Below are 8,988 nucleotides of genomic sequence, written 5' to 3'. Positions count from 1 at the left end.
CAGACTTCCAAACAAAAGCTATAACAAGAGGCAAAAAAGGACCCAGCAGAAAGAACTTAACAATTCCACTTCTGGGTATTTATCTGAAGAAACCCAAAACACTAAATTTAAAAGGCATATGCATTCATATGTTCATTGTAGTATTATTTACAATAGCCAAAGTATTGAAGCAATTTAAGTGTCCACCAATTGAAGAATGCATACATGAGAAGTGGTAGGTATATGCAATGGTATTTGACGCAGCCATAATAAAGAATGAAATATGTACTTGAACAACAATTAAAATTTTAAAAAATGAAATCTTGCCATCTGCAATAACATGGATTGATCTAAAAAGTATTGTGCTGAGTAAAATAAGTCAGGAAGGGAAAGACAAATACCATATGATTTCATTTATATGTGGAATCTAAAAAACAAAATAGGGTGCATATGTCAAAGGTCACAGAGCACTCACAATGGAGCTGTAGGAGTATGTGCAGAAAGGCTTCCAGATGCTGGCCGATACCGGCTCTTTTGACTCCAACGCCTTCTCCTCCTGGGTTTTTCCAGAGCCTGCTGGACGCCCTGATGGATGAGACAGTATTAGTTCACCCAGACTTGAAACATATTGACCCAGTGGTTTTAAAACATTGTCATGCAGCAATTGCGACTTACATACTGGAAGCAGGAAAGTAAAGAGCTGACATATTGACTCTAAGCACTTATCTGGAAGACAGTAAATTTGATAGAGAGCGAACAGAACTGTTTTGCTAGGAATATCAGAATAATAAGGATTCTCTAGAAATACTAGTGGGAAGTATAGGCAGATCTCTCCCTCATATAACTGATGATTCTTGGCATTTGGAATATCAGATAAAGACCAATCAACTTCATAAGATACACAGACCTGCATATTCGGTGACCTTAAATGTAGAGAACACTGATTCCCGACCCCACCCAGAAATTAGTTTTAGTTGTAACATGGAACAATTACAGGACTTAGTGGGGAAACTTCAAGATCCTTCGAAAAGCCTGGGAAGAGCAACTCAATTGTAACTTGGGGAAGTTAGCAATCCGCCTGGAGTCTAGAAGACCAGGAATTCCGTGCTGTTGGCAGAACCATTGGAACCATCATTTGTGTGAACTCCTTTTGGATATACTCCTTTTTAAAAGAAAGAAAATTCTTTTTGGATTTATGCTGTTCATGAACTTTGACCCTTTTTTACACTTGTAAAAGAATTAAGAAGGAAATTCTGCCTAAGTATTTGAATCTTTGTTAATTGTACATTGATCAATTTTGATCATTTTTCAAGTCTTACAAAGGAAGTAGTATTTACATTCTGAATAAATAAGCTCCCACCAAAAAAATAAAATAAAATAAACAAGCAGAACAGAAACAGACTCATAGATGCATAGAACATTTTGACAGTTGCCAGATGTCAGGGAGTTGGGAGAATGGGTGAAAAAGGTGAAGGGATTAAGAAGTACAAATTGGCCCTGGCTGGTGTAGCTCAGTGGGTTGAGCACGGGCCTGCAAACCAAACAATTGTGGTTCGATTCCCAGTCAGGGCACATGCCTGGGTTGCAGACCAATTCCTTGCAGACCAATTCCCAGCAGGGGACGCATGAAAGGCAACCATACATTGATGTTTCTCTCCCTCTCTCCTTCCCTTCCCCTCTAAAGGTAAATAAATAAAATCTTTAAAAAAAAAAAGAAGTACAAATTGTCAGTACAGAATAGTCATGGGGATGTAAAGTACAGCATAGGGAATATAGTCAATAATATTCTAATAACTGTTATGGTGACAGATGGGTACTATATCTATCTGGGTGATCTCTTTGTAAGTTATATAAATGTCTAATAACTGAATTGTTAGTAGACACCTAAATTAGTACAATATTATATGTATACTTTCATTGGAAACAAAAAATAATTAAAAAAATAATACCTACCCTAAGTACCAAGTAACTCCAGAGATATGGTGAACTTTAGGTTCACCATAAAAAGAACAAAACAAAACAAAACAAAAACCCAAACCCAGCTCAACTCCTGATTAGGTTAAGTGAACCTCTCCTACTGGTGGCCTGGGAGAAGAAATGCACCATTTTAATGCATAATACAATTTATTTTCATTTACACTGCTTTAAAATGTATTTATGATAATAAATAAAAATGGTTAGACACTAAAAATCAAGAAAAAATAATCCTCGGTAAAGGACGCAGGCAATCAATAGAATCAGAGATAATCCAGATGTTGGGATTATCAGACAGAGAGTTACAGAGATGAATTAGGAATTTGATGGCTTTGATGGTTAATTTTATGTGTCAACTTGACTGAGTTAAAGGATGCCCAAATAGCTGGTAAAACGTTACTTCTGGGTGCATCTGTGATGGTGTTTTTAAAATAAATTACTTATCTAGGTTAACTGATTAAAAAAGATTGTCTTCAATCCTCACCCATGTGGGTGGGCATCACCCAAGCCACTGAGGGCTGGGAGAGGATAAAAGTTGGAAGGGGTTAGAATTTGGTTTCTCTGTGTGAGCCAGTACACCTATCTTTTCCTACTCCCAGACTTCTGTGCTTCTGGTTCTCAGGCCTTTGGATTTGGATGATATATATATTCCCCCAAAACTCACAATTCAATTAAAAATGGTTAAAAGTTTAAACATTTTACCAAAGAAGATATACTATAGAAAATAAATATATAAAAAGCTGCTCAACATGATTATATTAGGTAAATAAAAAGATGAAATACTACCATTGGCAACAACATGTATTGACCTTGAGAATATTATGTTAATTAAAATAAGTCAGTCAGAAAAGCTAAGAGCCATATGATTTCACTCATAAGTGGGATATAAAACTGAAACTCAGAGACACAGACAACAGAATGGAAGGGGGTGAGGAAGTGGTGGTAGAGGGAAGACGATTTGCCTATGGATGGTGGGCACACAATGCAATATATGAATTATGTTATCATATCATAGTAGTGTACACCTGTATGACCCTATGAACCAATGTCACCCCAATAAATTTAATACAAAACTAAACAAGCACCATCTTTGTTGCTTTTAGAGAAAGATAAAAGATACTCCGGAGTGACATTTTAAAAAATGTATTTCAAAGGACATGTATTCCTTGCTAGATTGTATGCTCAGTTAAGAGAAAGACTATGTCTATCTTGTTCACCACCATTTGTCTAGATTCTTGCATAGTGGCACATTGTGGGTGCTAAATAAAGGCATGTTGAATCAATAAATATATGGAAGGAAAATAAAAAAAGTATAAAGAGATAGTACTACACATCTATTAGAATGTTTTTTAAAAAGCTGATAGTACCAAGTGCTGACAAGAATGTGGACCAACTGAAACTCTCGTACATTGCTGGTGGAGTATGCAAAAATGGTGCAGGCATTGTGGAAAACAGTATGACAGCTTCTTATAATGTTAAAATAGACATTCCATGTTACCCAGCATGACCACCACCCAAGAAACATGAAAACTGTTCACACAAAAACCTGTACATGAAGGTTTATAGAGGTTTTATCACAGTTGCCCAAAACTGGAACTATCCCAAATGTCTTTTAACTGGGTAAGGAAAGTAGGATACATCCATACACATTCTACTCATCAGTAAAAAGAAACTACTGATAGACACATAACATGTGTAACTCTCTAATGCATTATGCTAAAAGAAAGAACCATGCCTAAAATAGCTTACATGACATTCTGGAAAAGGCAAAACCATGGGGACAGAAAATAGATAAAGCAGTTACCAGAACTTGAGGGAAGAAACAAGGATTGACCACAAAGAGACATGAGATAATATTTTGGGTAATGGGACTGTTCTACATCTTGATTGTGGTAATAGTCACATTACTGTCAAAACTTCATAGAACAGTATACTAAAAATGGTGAATTTTGCTGCATGTAGATTATATCACAATATTGACTTTATAAAAACCTAGACAAATTGTCATTTTCCATATTTGTTACTGTTATAACTGTTCTGCATTCCATATACACAAAAGAGCTCCTTGAAGGTATAGCTTCCTTATAGGGACAAACATAACCTTGTACACACTTAAATATGTGGTGCCATATATTATCTTATATTCCCATTTTTAATATAAATTAGAGTTTTATTATAGTTATATAAAATATATTTGCCATACCTTTTCCACTTTTTTATTAAAGTGATATTACTCTGGCAAAATACAGAACATAATATCTACTTATATGATAATTTTAAAATGTTTGCTATTTTCTAATATTCTTTTAACTGGTTATATGGTGAATAGTTGAAATGCTGATTTTTCTCTCCCAATAATCTCTCCACTTAGAATGTCGCAGTAATAGTCCTGGCTGGTGTGGCTCAGTGGGCTCATGCCTGAGTTGCAGGCCAGGTCCCCAGTTGGGGGTGGGTGAAAGGCAACCGCACATTGATGTTTCTCTCTCTTTCTCCCTCATTTCCCTTCTCTCTAAAAAAAATAAATTTAAAAAATCTATAAAAATGAATCTTGCATAACATCTTGATGCTCTGTTAACAAAAATGTATGTCCAGAACTTGTTTAAAGTTTAAAAAATTATGAACATAGTACATGTTTTGTTTTTTATCCCATTGAAGGTCATACTTTACTGAGGGTTATATTGGTACTCAATATATCAGTTCTAAAAATGAAGAATTTAAAAAGTCTGAAGGAAGGTCCCAAACTATTCAAAGAGACATGTGATATTACCTTTTAAAATATCACAACTTTTCTGAAGCCCACATAGTTAGCACTGAGTGTTGTTTAGTAGGACATGGAGAGCCAGAACTGATTGCTAGGAGTCAGTGTAGGTAGGAGATAGTTTGGAGAAAATTCATAATCTACAGTCAGAAAGGCAGGAAAAAAAGGTGGCAAATGTCAAGTACAGTCAAGGTCAGAATCCAGGACTCAGAGGAGGGTTAAGACTATCAAAGTTAGAAGCTCCTCCTTGGAATTGTCTCCTCCTACATCATATCACTCTATCTAAAGGTATTATTTATTGAACACTGACAATGCACTAAGACCTTTACTTGCCCTAAACCATTTATCTTCATGGCAAACCTGTGTGTTATTATTATTCTCATTTTACAGGAGAAGAGGTTAGCTAGTGGCAGAGTCAGGAATTGAACACACCATTCTGATTCCAGTGTCCTTACTTGTTTCACAAATCCTGCATCTTATAAGAACTGCTCAGCATTCAGGCTTATTTGGCACCACGGCACTTTCCCCAGATTTCTGAAGACTCCCACATCTTTGGACAAACGTGCCACTCATTCCACTGGCCCTGTCCCCTTTCTTTATGACTTATAGCACATTCTAGACCTCAGAAAGGAGTGGCCCTGTCTCTCCAAGCCCCTTAGAGTTTCCACCTTTTCTCCCCTAAAGCAGGTTTACTTGTATTTATAAGATCATCTTCTTGATACACAGCAGTATTTTCAGTTTTACAGCATTTCTTGCTTGTCTGGAGATATTGTCAGTCTTTTTTTTTCATTGTCATAGTCTTTACTGTGAAAATTCCACAGCTTGATGATTACCCTGAACTTGGAAGCAGGGAAAAAATATTTCCCCTAAAAATAATTTCATTGTGTTATTATTTAAAGATTTCAAATGTGTATTCTCAGATCAGTTCTGATTTGTTTTTATCTATTGACTTTCAAACCAAAGGTATTTGTATTTTTTTCCAGAAATCTTAACATAGTATAACTGAAGTTGACCAGACTGGTAATTAAGAGACCTGTTTTATCCTAAATTCATTGCTCAAAAAACTATTTAGTCTTCAGTAAATCATACAAGGTCTGTCCAGAAGGTATCTAGCCATGTAATATGAAAAACTGAAACATTTATCAAAGAAGATATAAGATACAAGAAACATTGTACAAAGGACAACGATGCTTTAGTCCTCTTCAAAGTAGGCACCTTGGACCTCACGCAGGTCTCTTTAATTGCTATCAGCTGCCTTGTTGTATTTTCCTGAATCTCATCAATGGTCTGAATCTTCCCTTTCGAAGGTTATTTTAGTTTTGGAAAAGGCCAGAAATTTCAGGGTGCCAAATCTAGGCTGTAGAAAGTCTGAGTCACCTGGGTGATTTGATATTTTCCAAAAAAAAAAATCTCTGCATGAGACATGATGCATGAGTAGGCATGTTCCTGTGATAAAGCTGCCAGTCACCCAGTTGCCCATAGCTGTGTCCTTCTGAATCATCTGAACAGTTTCTGTAGAGGAATATTCAAGCTTAACGCAATATGTGATGCAGATTCATTACTCTACTCAGTCAGTCATTTTGAATGTAATGGCCACACAGTACACACACTCACCCAGTGGCATCTGCCACCCCCACTGACCAGTACAGTAAAGTCGTCACTGTTCACACGTGCCCATTCCAGTCCACTTTCCTTGGCTGTAAGTTTACATCAATGTCATGCAATCTATTCTGGTTACATTAACAATGGTTGGACATTTCCTGGACGGACCTTGTACAACCACTTGGAACTTTGGTTTCTTGATCTGAAAAATGAAGAACAGTTTCACTAAATAATTTCTAAAGGGGTCTTAAAGACCCAAATCTCATTCTAGATTGCTAGTTTATGCATGCGACAAACTTACATTAACTAGAATATCAACTCATCTTGGAATGTTTTCTTAGTATACTTATGTTTTCCTTGTATTTACAGTCTCTATTTGAACTGAATTCTTGTTCAGTCATGATGGATATAATTATCAAAGGAAAAACAAACACCAGCCCTTATTCACAATATGTATATACCTCTATGTAAAACATACATGGAACACACCCCTGCACATACCCACACACATGTCACATACATATATCTCGTAGTGTAAACCTGACAGATTTCTTTCTTATTTTTCATGCAAGTGCCAGACATAAGCTTTGATTGCCATTTACTTCAAAAATACAATCTTGAAGAACCACATCGCCAGCCATGCAACTATATAAAGAACAAGTCCACTTTGTTTTACTGAGGCTCCTTTGTTTAAAGATTTTTGGTCAATTTAAGCCCTGGCTGGTGTAGCTCAGTGGATTAAGCACGAGCCTCTGAAGCAAAGGATCGCAGTTCGATTCCCACTCAGGGCACATGCCTGGGTCGCAGGTCAGTTCCCAGTGGGGGACACATGAGAGGCAACCACACATTGATATTTATCTCCCTCTCTCCTTCCCTTCCCCTCTCTCTTAAAATAAATAAATAAAAATATTTTAAAAATTTTTTGGTCAATTTTGATAATTGACCCTTTTGATCACCTGTTTTTTCTTTTCCCACTGCTTTAAATTCCCACTCTTATGGTTTTTTTTTTCCTGAGAAAAAATATCTCTAATGTTATTGAATCTTTCCCCCCCCATTTAAAAAATTCTATTGTTGTTCAAGTATAGTTGTCTGCCTTTTCCCCCAACTTTCCCCCACATCCCCAGCCATCCCCACCTCCCTCCCCTGATTCCACCCCTCTTTAGTTTTGTCCATGTGTTCTTTATAGTTGTTCCTGAAAACTCTTCACTTCCCCCTACCCCATTATCCCTTCCCATCTCCCCTCTGGTTACTGTTCATTTGTTTCTGGTTATATTTTGCTTGCTTATTTGTTTTATTGATGAGGTTCCACTTACAGGTGAGATTATACTGTATTTGTCTTTTACCACCTGGCTTATTTCATTTAGCATAATGCTCTTCAGTTCCATCTATACTATCATGAAAGGTAGGAGCTCCTTCTTTCTTTCCTCTGTGTAGTATTCCATTTATGATGTACCATAGTTTTTGGATCCATTCATTTACTGGTGGGCACTTGGGTTGCTTCCAGCACTTGGCTATTGTAAATTGTGCTGCTATGAACATTGGGGTGCATAGGTTCTTTTGGATTGGTGTTTCAGGGTTCTTAGGACATAATCCTACCAGTGGAATTTCCGGGTCAAAGGACAGTTCCATTTTGTTTTCTGAGGAAATGCCATACTGTTTTCCACAGTGGCTACACCAGTCTGCCTTCCCACCAACAGTGCACTAAGGTTCCCTTTTCTTCACAACCTCTCCAACACTTGTTTGTTGCTTTGTTTATGATGGTCATTCTGACTGGTGGGAAGTGGTATGTCATTATGATTTTAATTTGCATCTTTCTGATGGCTAGTGATGCTGAGCAATTTTTCATATGTCTCTGGATCCTTTGTATGTCCTCCTTGGAGAAGTGTTTGTTTAAAGTCTCTCAGGAGAATATAGGTGGGAAAGTCTCAGATATTCCACGTAGCAATATTTTCACTGATATGTCCCCTAGAGCAAAGGACATAAAGGAAAAATAAACAAATGGGATCTCATCAAAATAAAAGACTTCTGCATGGCTAAAGAAAACAGCATTAAAATGAAAAGAGAACCCACCATATGGGAAAACATATTTGCCAATGATACCTCAGACAAGGATTGATCTCCAAAATATATAAAGAACTCACATGACTCCATTCTAGGAAGACCAACAACCCAATTAAAAAGTGGGCAAAGGACTTGAACAACCACTCTTATGTTTTAAATTCACCAATACACAGTGAGCACAACACTGTAGTTCCCCACCTCAATCCCAATAAAAGCAGAAGTTGAGGCCCATTCCCTCTTTGTACCTGTGACCTTGCTGTGTGGCCCCATGTGGGCTGTGTGATTTCCAGGTCCTGCAGTAATAAACATTTATTTTTTAAGTTTCCTGATGGCCTGATGGTCATTGCAGAGGAGTGTCTTGTCATCATAATAAGAACCACAAGAGCTGGTCCAACTACAACACTAGTTACTAATAGGCTAAGACCATCACAAAACATACCCATGCATACATATATCAAAAATGCAACCATAGGTTGGACATTGTAAGAGCATCTAAGCTCATCACTTCTAAAGTATGTACCCATTTGCCTTAATCTGTTTGAGCTATTATAACAAATTACCATAGATTGGGTAACTTATAAACAACATAAATTTGCTTCTCACAGTTTTGGAGG

At 36.9% G+C, this 8,988-nt stretch overlaps 1 pseudogene; it reads left to right on the top strand.

Moving 5' to 3' along the window:
• Window positions 1–455: 455 nt before the first annotated feature.
• LOC119043487 (COMM domain-containing protein 3-like) lies at window positions 456–1,035 on the top strand (annotated as a pseudogene).
• The last annotated feature ends 7,953 nt before the right edge of the window (window positions 1,036–8,988 follow it).

Source organism: Artibeus jamaicensis, unplaced genomic scaffold (genome assembly GCF_021234435.1).
Source record: "Artibeus jamaicensis isolate MK-2021 breed Jamaican fruit bat unplaced genomic scaffold, CSHL_Jam_final contig_585, whole genome shotgun sequence".
In the NCBI taxonomy this organism is placed as follows: domain Eukaryota; kingdom Metazoa; phylum Chordata; class Mammalia; order Chiroptera; family Phyllostomidae; genus Artibeus; species Artibeus jamaicensis.
Note: the sequence above shows the minus strand (reverse complement) of the source record. Positions and strands in the feature narration are given on the sequence as shown.